The sequence below is a fragment of the Pan paniscus genome, chromosome 6 (genome assembly GCF_029289425.2).
Source record: "Pan paniscus chromosome 6, NHGRI_mPanPan1-v2.0_pri, whole genome shotgun sequence".
Classification (NCBI taxonomy): Eukaryota; Metazoa; Chordata; class Mammalia; order Primates; family Hominidae; genus Pan; species Pan paniscus.
The window spans coordinates 196,269,344-196,279,120 of record NC_073255.2 but is presented as its reverse complement, the minus strand read 5'-3'; the positions used below and the strand labels follow the sequence as shown (position 1 = coordinate 196,279,120).

General features: G+C 39.6%; 1 long non-coding RNA gene across 1 annotated transcript; it reads right to left on the bottom strand.

Annotated features, from left to right (window-relative positions):
• Positions 1-1,264: 1,264 nt before the first annotated feature.
• LOC134730730 (uncharacterized) lies at positions 1,265-4,028 on the bottom strand. The gene is made up of 2 exons (XR_010112685.1): positions 3,339-4,028; positions 1,265-2,683 (listed from the first exon to the last, which is right to left on the bottom strand). It is a non-coding gene; the product is annotated as an uncharacterized LOC134730730 (long non-coding RNA).
• Between the last annotated feature and the right edge of the window lie 5,749 nt (positions 4,029-9,777).

Below are 9,777 nucleotides of genomic sequence, written 5' to 3'. Positions count from 1 at the left end.
GTAAGTAAGTACTAAAAAATTTAAAATATATCAAAGAAAAATAAGAGCCAATAAAAACAGCTACTGATGGCCAACACAGGAATGAATTGTGCAACATAATACTGTAGTGTTGAATAATAACTAAAGCTTAAAGTCATTATCTAGGTGTCTGTATTTGTATCCCTAGGTGAATAAGCAAATGGAGTTGCATAGAAATCTCCTTTGCAAAAGAATTCCAAATAATTGATGTAGACACTCAGCCACCAAGAAGGTGGAGCCAACTCCTCACTCCATAACTGTGGGCTCTGCATAGTGACTTGCTCCAAAAGAACACATGGACTCTAAACCCAAACCCGAACCCGAACCCCTAACCCCTAACCCTAACCCTACCCTAACCCAACCCTAACCGTAACCCTAACCCTAGCCCGAGCCCTAGCCCTAATCCCTAAGCCCTAAGCCGTAAGCCTAACCCCAACCCCAACCCCAACCCCAACCCCAACCCTAACCCTAACCCTTCCTCAGCCTCTCAACCTGCTTGGGTTACAGGTATGAGCCCCGGTGCCTGGCCAAACATTCCATTTTATATGCATATGCTAGGAATGAATAATCTCTAAACCAAATTATGAAAATTCTACCTTAAAAAATACCAATAGCAATATTATACTTAGGAATAAATGGAATGAAATGACAAGACTTAGATGAGGGAAATTATAAGACATTACTTAAGGAAATTAAATTCCCAATAAATGTAAAAACTTATCTTATTTGTGGATTTGTAGACCACATTGTTAAGTTTCCCAAAGTACACGAAGCAATCCGTGGATTCAATGTTATTCCTACAAAAATCCCAAAGGCCTTGGGACAGAAGTGGATAAGCTGATCCTGATCACATCCCAATTTCAAATTTTATTACAAAGGAACAGTAATAAAAACAGTAGGATCCTCGCACAGGAATAAACAGAAAGATCAACTGAATTGAATTGGGAGTCCAGACAGAAAACAATACCTCTATGCTCAACTGATTTTAGACAAGGTCCATTACCAGTAAATTGGGGAAAGAATCCTGTCCTCAACAAGTGATGTAAGGCAACTTGCTATCCACATAAAGGGAAATGAAATTGTATCCTTACCTCATACCACATAAAAAATTAAACTACAATGGCTCAAAGACCAAAATAGGTGAAAACTAAAAACTCTGGAAGAAAACATACAGTTAAGCATTCATGACCTTACATGTAGCAATAGTTTCTTACATCTGACACCAAAAGCACAGACCACAAAAGGAAAAATAAATCAATTTATTTCCTCAAAATTTACAACTTTTACATCTCAGAAGACATGAAGAAAAAAGTTGAAAGACAAAATGTTATAATAGGAAAAACAACTCTCTTATAGTATACTCTCAACACTCAACACAGAACACTTCTGTTACCAGATACATCGGTTTTTTCCCCACACAGACCAAATCTTGGGTACCAGCTGGGTGTCCTACAGTGCAACCCAATTGTGACAGTAAATGGAGAAAGCATCAGACCCCACAGGCTAAGGACTCAGTCCTAGGAATACACGTCATGCCCCTTGTTGCTTGCAAATTTAAATGACAAACACAAGGATGGTAAAAAGAAAGTGACTTTATGCCAGAGCTTAGCTGAAGGGAACATACAGGCTCTTGCCTTAAGGGAAGCGCTTCCACTTTCTGGGCAGAAAGCAGGGCTTTCGGACTTGCCAGAATGGCATGCAGGGGATGAGGTGAGGAGGTGCAGGGTCTATGGGACATGCTCTGATGTTTTCTCCATTAGGTGATCTTGCTAGCACCACCATGGGCAGAGCCAGGTTGTAAATTGACTGTTGTCTGCTGCCAATCTCCTGGTGGGGGAGAGATATGGAAGTGCCAGTTTGTTTCAAGGTTTGGTCCCTGGAACTTTTAAGTTATCACACAGTTGGAAAAGTTTGCAGTATAGGAAGTGTCTGGTGGAGAGACAGTAAAGCTTATAATTGCATTCCTAAAGAGCTAAGTGCAGGAACAGCAAAATGGTAAAACTAATTCATTTCTTCTGTAAGAAAATATGGGTACTCCGTTACAAGACTGTAACCACTTAAGGTGCCAACCACAAACAGTAGGTTCCCAGGTTACCTTCTGTCTGACTTTGCTACAGATTGGAGGCTCCCACAACACCCTTATTGGGTTCAGCAATTTGCTACATCACATTGCACAACCCATGAACGCAGTGTACTTACTATTCCTGACTTATTACCAAGGATCTTTTAAACGCTACAAATGAAAAGCCAGAAAAAGAGATGCACAAGGTGAGGTATGTGGAAGGAATGCAGGCCTCCCATGCCCTCACCAGACATGATCCTCCCAGTATCTCCTGTGTTGGGAGAGCAACACAGATGCTCTCCCAACCCTGTCCTTTATTACACAGGCAAATTGGTTACGTCTGTGGCCATAGGTGATCAACTCAACCATCAGCACCTCTCCCCTTCACAGAGACGGGACGGGGGAAGAAATTTCAAATCCTCTAATGACAAGGTTGCTTCCCTTGGCAGCCAGCCCCACTGAGGCTATCCAGGTGCCCCCAGCCATCAATCATTTCATTAGCATACGAAAGACACATTACTTCGTACATTCCCGAGGCTTAGCGCTCTGTTTCAGGACACTGCAGCAGAGACCACACATTAACTCTTATTACGTTCCAACAACCTATAAAATGGAAGAAAATGTCGGCACATTAGATACTTCATCAGTGTCTGTTATCCAGAATGTATAAAGAACTTTTACAACTCCACAGCAAAGACAACCCAATCTAAAAATTGACAAAAGACTTTAATACACACTTCACCAACAAGCACATGAAAAGATGCTTAACATCGTTACCATAATTAAAACCATGAAGAGATAACCCTTAACTCACACAAGAATAGTTATACTAAAAAATAACAAGTGTTGACAAAGATGTGCAGAAACTTGAACTCTTAAACACTGCTTGTGACAATATGTGACAATAAGTGACAAAATGGTGCAGCCTACGTGTAAAATAATTTGATGTTTCTTCATAAAGTTACAAATAGATTTACCATATGACTCAATGATTCCATTCCTAGGTATATACCCCAAAGACCTGAAAACAGCTGTTCAAACAAAAACCTGTGTGCTCTTTAAATGTGTCAAGGTCATAAATATGAAGGAAAGTCTGGGGAACAGTTCCAGGAAAAGAAAACTGGATCCGAATGAAAAAAAAAAAAAACACATTATACTCCCAAGTGTGGCACGAGGTAAAAGTGAAGTGAGTTTGTGGACCGAATTATCATGTAGGAACAACGCTGATTTCCTGATCTAGGGGTTATGTGGTAGTTACCTGGGAGAGTGTCCATGCTTTCAGTGCAATATACCGGAGTATTTTGTGCGACACTGCAAATCTGGTACGGCAATAACTGTTGGGGAATCTAAGGGAAGAAAAAGTTGTATTTTGTACTACTACGGGAAGTTGCTTAGAAATATGACATTATTGGAAAGTAAGTTACTTTTTAAAACAACCATGTCAATACCATGCCAGCAAAGCAGACACATCATCAAAATCCATTACAGAGGCTATAGTTCAGCCAAAGCTGTAAAACCCTTAAAAAAGCCTCAATGTCAACAGGGTCCACTTACTAGATATTATTCTATATATTAGTATTAGAGGCAATTGTGTCAATATATTAGTGTTAGGGCATGGTATGGACATTTAGATTAGTGTTAGGGAATGGTGTGGATATTGTATTGGTGTTGGGAAATGGTGCAGATATTACATTACTGTTAGGGCATGGTGTGGATATTATTACATTAGTATTAGAAGAGATGGTGTGGATTAGATGAGTATTAGGGCATGGTGTGGATATTATTACATTAGTATTGGAAGCGATGGTGTGGACTAGATCAGTGATAGGGCATGATGTGGATATTACTAAATTAGTACTGGAAGTGATGGTGTGGATTAGATCACCGATAGGGCATGGTGTGGATACTATTACATTAGTATTAGAAGCGATCGTGTGCATTAGATCAGTGATAGGTCATGGTGTGGATATTATTACATTAGTAATAGAATGGATGGTGTGGATTAGATGAGTGGTAGGGCATGGTGTGGATATTACTACATTAGTATTAGAAGCCATGGTGTGGATTAGATCAGTGTTAGGGCATGCTGTGGATATTATTACATTAGTATTAGAAGCGATGGTGTGCATTAGATCAGTGATAGGGCATGGTGTGGACATTATTACATTAGTATTAGAAGGGATGGTGTGGATTAGATGAGTGGTAGGGCATGGTGTGGATATTATTACATTACTATTGGAAGCGATGGTGTGCATTAGATCAGTGATAGGGCATGATGTGGATATTATTACATTAGTATTAGAAGCGATGGTGTGATTAGATCAGTGATAGGGCAGGTGTGGTTATTATTACATTAGTATTAGAAGGGATGGTGTGGATTAGATGAGTGGTAGGGCATGGTGTGGATATTATTACATTGCTATTGGAAGTGATGGTGTGGATTAGATCAGTGATAGGGCATGGTGTGGATATTATTACATTAGTATTGGAAGCGATGGTGTGGATTAGATCAGTGACAGGGCATGGAGTGCATATTATTACATTAGTATTGGAAGCGATGGTGTGGATTAGATCAGTGACAGGGCATGGAGTGCATATTATTACATTAGTATCAGAAGGGATGGTGTGGATTTGATGAGTGGTAGGGCATGGTGTGGATATTATTACCTTAGTATTGGAAGTGATGGTATGGATTAGATCAGTGATAGGGCATGGTGTGGATATTATTACATTAGTATTGGAAGCGATGGTGTGGACTAGATCAGTGATAGGGCATGATGTGGATATTACTACATTGGTATTGGAAGCGATGGCGTGGATTAGATCAGTGATAGGACATGGTGTGGATATTATTACATTAGTATTGGAAGCGATGGTGTGGATTAAATCAGTGATAGGGCATGGTGTGGATATTATTCCATTAGTATTAGAAGTGATGGTGTGGACTAGATCAGTGATAGGGCATGGTGTGGATATTATTACATTAGTATTAGAAGCGATGGTGTGGACTAGATCAGTGATAGGGAATGATGTGGATATTATTACATTAGTATTGGAAGCGATGCTGTGGACTAGATCAGTGATAGGGCATGGTGTGGATATTATTACATTAGTATTGGCAGCGATGGTGTGGACTAGATCAGTGATAGGGCATGGTGTGCATATTATTACATTAGTATTACAAGCGATGGTGTGGATTAGATGAGTGTTAGGGCATGCTGTGGATATTATTACATTAGTATTAGAAGTGATGGGGTGGACAAGATAAGTGATAGGGCATGGTGTGGATATCATTACATTAGCTTTGGAAGCGATGGTGTGGACTAGATAAGTGATAGGGCATGATGTGTATATTATTACATTAGTATTGGAAGCGATGGTGTGGATTAGATGAGTGTTAGGGCATGATATGGATACTATAACATTAGTATTGCAAGCGATGGTGTGGATTAGATCAGTGATAGGGCATGGTGTGGATATTATTACATTAGTATTAGAAGCGATGGTGGGGACTAGATCAGTAATAGGGCATGGTGTGGATATTATTAGTATTGGAAGCGATGGTGTGGACTAGATCAGTGATAGGGCATGATGCGGATATTACTACATTAGTATTGGAAGCGATGGTGTGGACTAGATCAGTGATAGGGCATGGTGTGTATATTATTACATTAGTATTGGAAGCGATGGTGTGGATTAGATGAGTGTTAGGGCATGGTGTGGATATTATTACATTAGTATTGGAAGCGATGGTGTTGATTAGATCAGTGATAGCGCAAGGTGTGGATATTATTACAAAAGTATTGGAAGTGATGGTGTGGATTAGATCAGTGATAGGGCATGGTGTGGATATTATTACATAAGTATTAGAAGCAATGGTGTGCAATAGATCAGTGATAGGTCATGGTGTGGATATTATTACATTAATATTAGAAGCGATGGTGTGCATTAGATCAGTGGTAGGGCATGGTGTGGACATTATTACATTAGTATGAGAAGGGATGGTGTGGATTAGATGAGTGGTAGGGCATGGTGTGGATATTATTACATTAGTATTGGAAGTGATGGTGTGGATTAGATCAGTGATAGGGCATGGTGTGGATATTATTACATTAGTATTGGAAGCGATGGTGTGGACTACATCAGTGATAGAGCATGATGTGGATATTACTACATTGGTATTGGAAGTGGTAGTGTGGATTAGGTCAGTGATAGGGCATGGTGTGGATATTATTACATTAGTATTGGAAGCGATGGTGTGGATTAGATCAGTGATAGGGCATGGTGTGGATATTATTACATTAGTATTAGAAGGGATGGTGTGGATTAGATGAGTGTTAGGGCATGGTGTGGATATTATTACATTAGTAGTGGAAACGATGGTGTGGATTACATCACTGATAGGGCATGGTGTGCATATTATTACATTAGTATTAGAAGAGATGGTGTGGACTAGATCAGTGATAGGGCACGATGTGGATATTATTACATTAGTATTGGAAACGATGGTGTGGACTAGATCACTGATAGGGCATGGTGTGGATATTATTACATTAGTATTGGAAGCGATGGTGTGGACTAGATCAGTGATAGGGCACGGTGTAGATATTATTACATTAGTATTAGAAGCGATGGTGTGGACTAGATCAGTGATAGGGCATGCTGTGGATATTATTACATTAGTATTACAAGCGATGGTGTGGACTAGATCAGTGATAGGGCATGCTGTGGATATTATTACACTAGTATTGGAAGCGATGGTGTGGAATAGATCAGTGATAGGACATGATGTGGATATTATTACATTAGTATTGGAAGCGATGGTGTGGATTAGATGAGTGTTATGGCATGGTGTGGATATTATTACATTAGTATTGGAAGCGATGGTGTTGATTAGATCAGTGATAGGGCATGGTGTGGATATTATTACATTAGTATTGGAAGCGATGGTGTGGATTAGATCAGAGTTAGGGCATGGTGTGGATATTATTACGTTAGTATTAGAAGTGATGGTGTGGATTAGATGAGTGTTAGGGCATGCTCTGGATATTATTACATTAGTATTAGAAACAATGGTGTGGACTAGATCAGTGATAAGGCATGGTGTGGATATTATTACATTAGTATTGGAAGCGATGGTGTCGACTAGATCAGTGACAGGGCATGGTGTGGGTATTACTACATTAGTATTGGAAGCAATGGTGTGGATTAGATCAGTGTTAGGGCATGGTGTGGATATTATTACGTTAGTATTAGAAGCGATGGTGTGGATTAGATGAGTGTTATGGCATGCTGTGGATATTATTACACTAGTATTAAAAACGATGGTATGGACTAGATCAGTGATAGGGCATGGTGTGGATATTATTACTTTAGTATTAGAAGCAATGGTGTGGACTAGATCAGTGATAGGGCATGATGTGGATATTACTACATTTGTATTGGAAGCGATGGTGTGGACTAGATCAGTGATAGGGCATGGCGTGGATATTATTACATTAGTATTGGAAGCGATGGTGTGGATTAGATGAGTGTTAGGGCATGGTGTAGATATTATTACATCAGTATTGGAAGCGATGGCGTTGATTAGATCAGTGATAGCGCAAGGTGTGGATATTATTACATTAGTATTGGAAGTGATGGTGTGGATTACATCAGTGATAGGTCATGGTGTGGATATTGTTACATTAGTATTAGAAGCGATGGTGTGCATTAGATCAGTGACAGGTCATGATGTGGATATTATTACATCAGTATTAGAAGGGATGGTGTGGATTAGATGAGTGGTAGGGCATGGTGTGGATATCACTACATTAGTATTAGAGGTGATGGTGTGGATTAGATCAGTGTTAGGGCATGGTATGGATATTATTACATTAGTATTAGAAGCGATGGTGTGCATTAGATCAGTGATAGGGCATGGTGTGGATATTATTACATTAGTATTAGAAGGGATGGTGTGGATTAGATGAGTGTTAGGGCATGGTGTCGATATTATTACATTAGTATTGGAAGCGATGGTGTGGATTAGATGAGTGTTAGGGCATGGTGTGGATATTATTACATTAGTATTAGAAGTGATGGTGTGCATTAGATCAGTGATAGGGCATGATGCGGATATTATTACGTTAGTATTGGAGGCGATGGTGTGCATTAGATCAGTGATAGGGCATGGTGTGGATATTACTACATTAGTATTAGAAGGGATGGTGTGGATTAGATGAGTGGTAGGGCATGGTGTGTATATTATTACATTACTATTGGAAGTGATGGAGTGGATTAGATCAGTGATAGGGCAGGTTGTGGATATGATTACATTAGTATTGGAAGCGATGCTGTGGACTAGATCAGTGATAGGGCATGATGTGGATATTATTACATTAGTATTGGAAGCGATGGTGTGGATTAGATGAGTGTTAGGGCATGGTGTGGATATTATTACATAAGTATTGGAAGCGATGGTGTTGATTAGATCAGTGATAGGGCATGGTGTGGATATTATTACATTAGTATTGGAAGCGATGGTGTGGATTACATCAGTGTTAGGGCATGGTGTGGATATTATTACATTAGTATTAGAAGCGATGGTGTGGATTAGATGAGTGTTAGGGCATGCTGTGGATATTATTACATTAGTATTAGAAACAATGGTGTGGACTAGATCAGTGATAAGGCATGGTGTGGATATTATTACATTAGTATTGGAAGCGATGGTGTCGACTAGATCAGTGATAGGGCATGGTGTGGGTATTACTATATTAGTATTGGAAGCAATGGTGTGGATTAGATCAGTGTTAGGGCATGGTGTGGATATTATTACGTTAGTATTAGAAGCGATGGTGTGGATTAGATGAGTGTTATGGCATGCTGTGGATATTATTACATTAGTATTAAAAACGATGGTATGGACTAGATCAGTGATAGGGCATGGTGTGGATATTATTACTTTAGTATTAGAAGCAATGGTGGGGACTAGATCAGTGATAGGGCATGGTGTGGATATTACTACATTAGTATTGGAAGCGATGGTGTGGACTAGATCAGTGATAGGGCATGATGTGGATATTACTACATTTGTATTGGAAGCGATGGTGTGGACTAGATCAGTGATAGGGCATGGCGTGGATATCATTACATTAGTATTGGAAGCGATGGTGTGGATTAGATGAGTGTTAGGGCATGGTGTGGATATTATTACATCAGTATTGGAAGCGATGGTGTTGATTAGATCAGTGATAGCGCAAGGTGTGGATATTATTACATTAGTATTGGAAGTGATGGTGTGGATTAGATCAGTGATAGGTCATGGTGTGGATATTATTACATTAGTATTAGAAGCGATGGTGTGCATTAGATCCGTGACAGGTCATGATGTGGATATTATTACATCAGTATTAGAAGGGATGGTGTGGATTAGATGAGTGGTAGGGCATGGTGTGGATAACACTACATTAGTATTAGAGGCGATGTTGTGGATTAGATCAGTGTTAGGGCATGGTATGGATATTATTACATTAGTATTAGAAGCGATGGTGTGCATTAGATCAGTGATAGGGCATGGTGTGGATATTATTACTTTAGTATTAGAAGCGATGGTGTGGATTAGATGAGTGTTAGGGCATGGTGTGGATATTATTATATTAGTATTGGAAGCGATGGTGTGGATTAGATGAGTGTTAGGGCATGGTGTGGATATT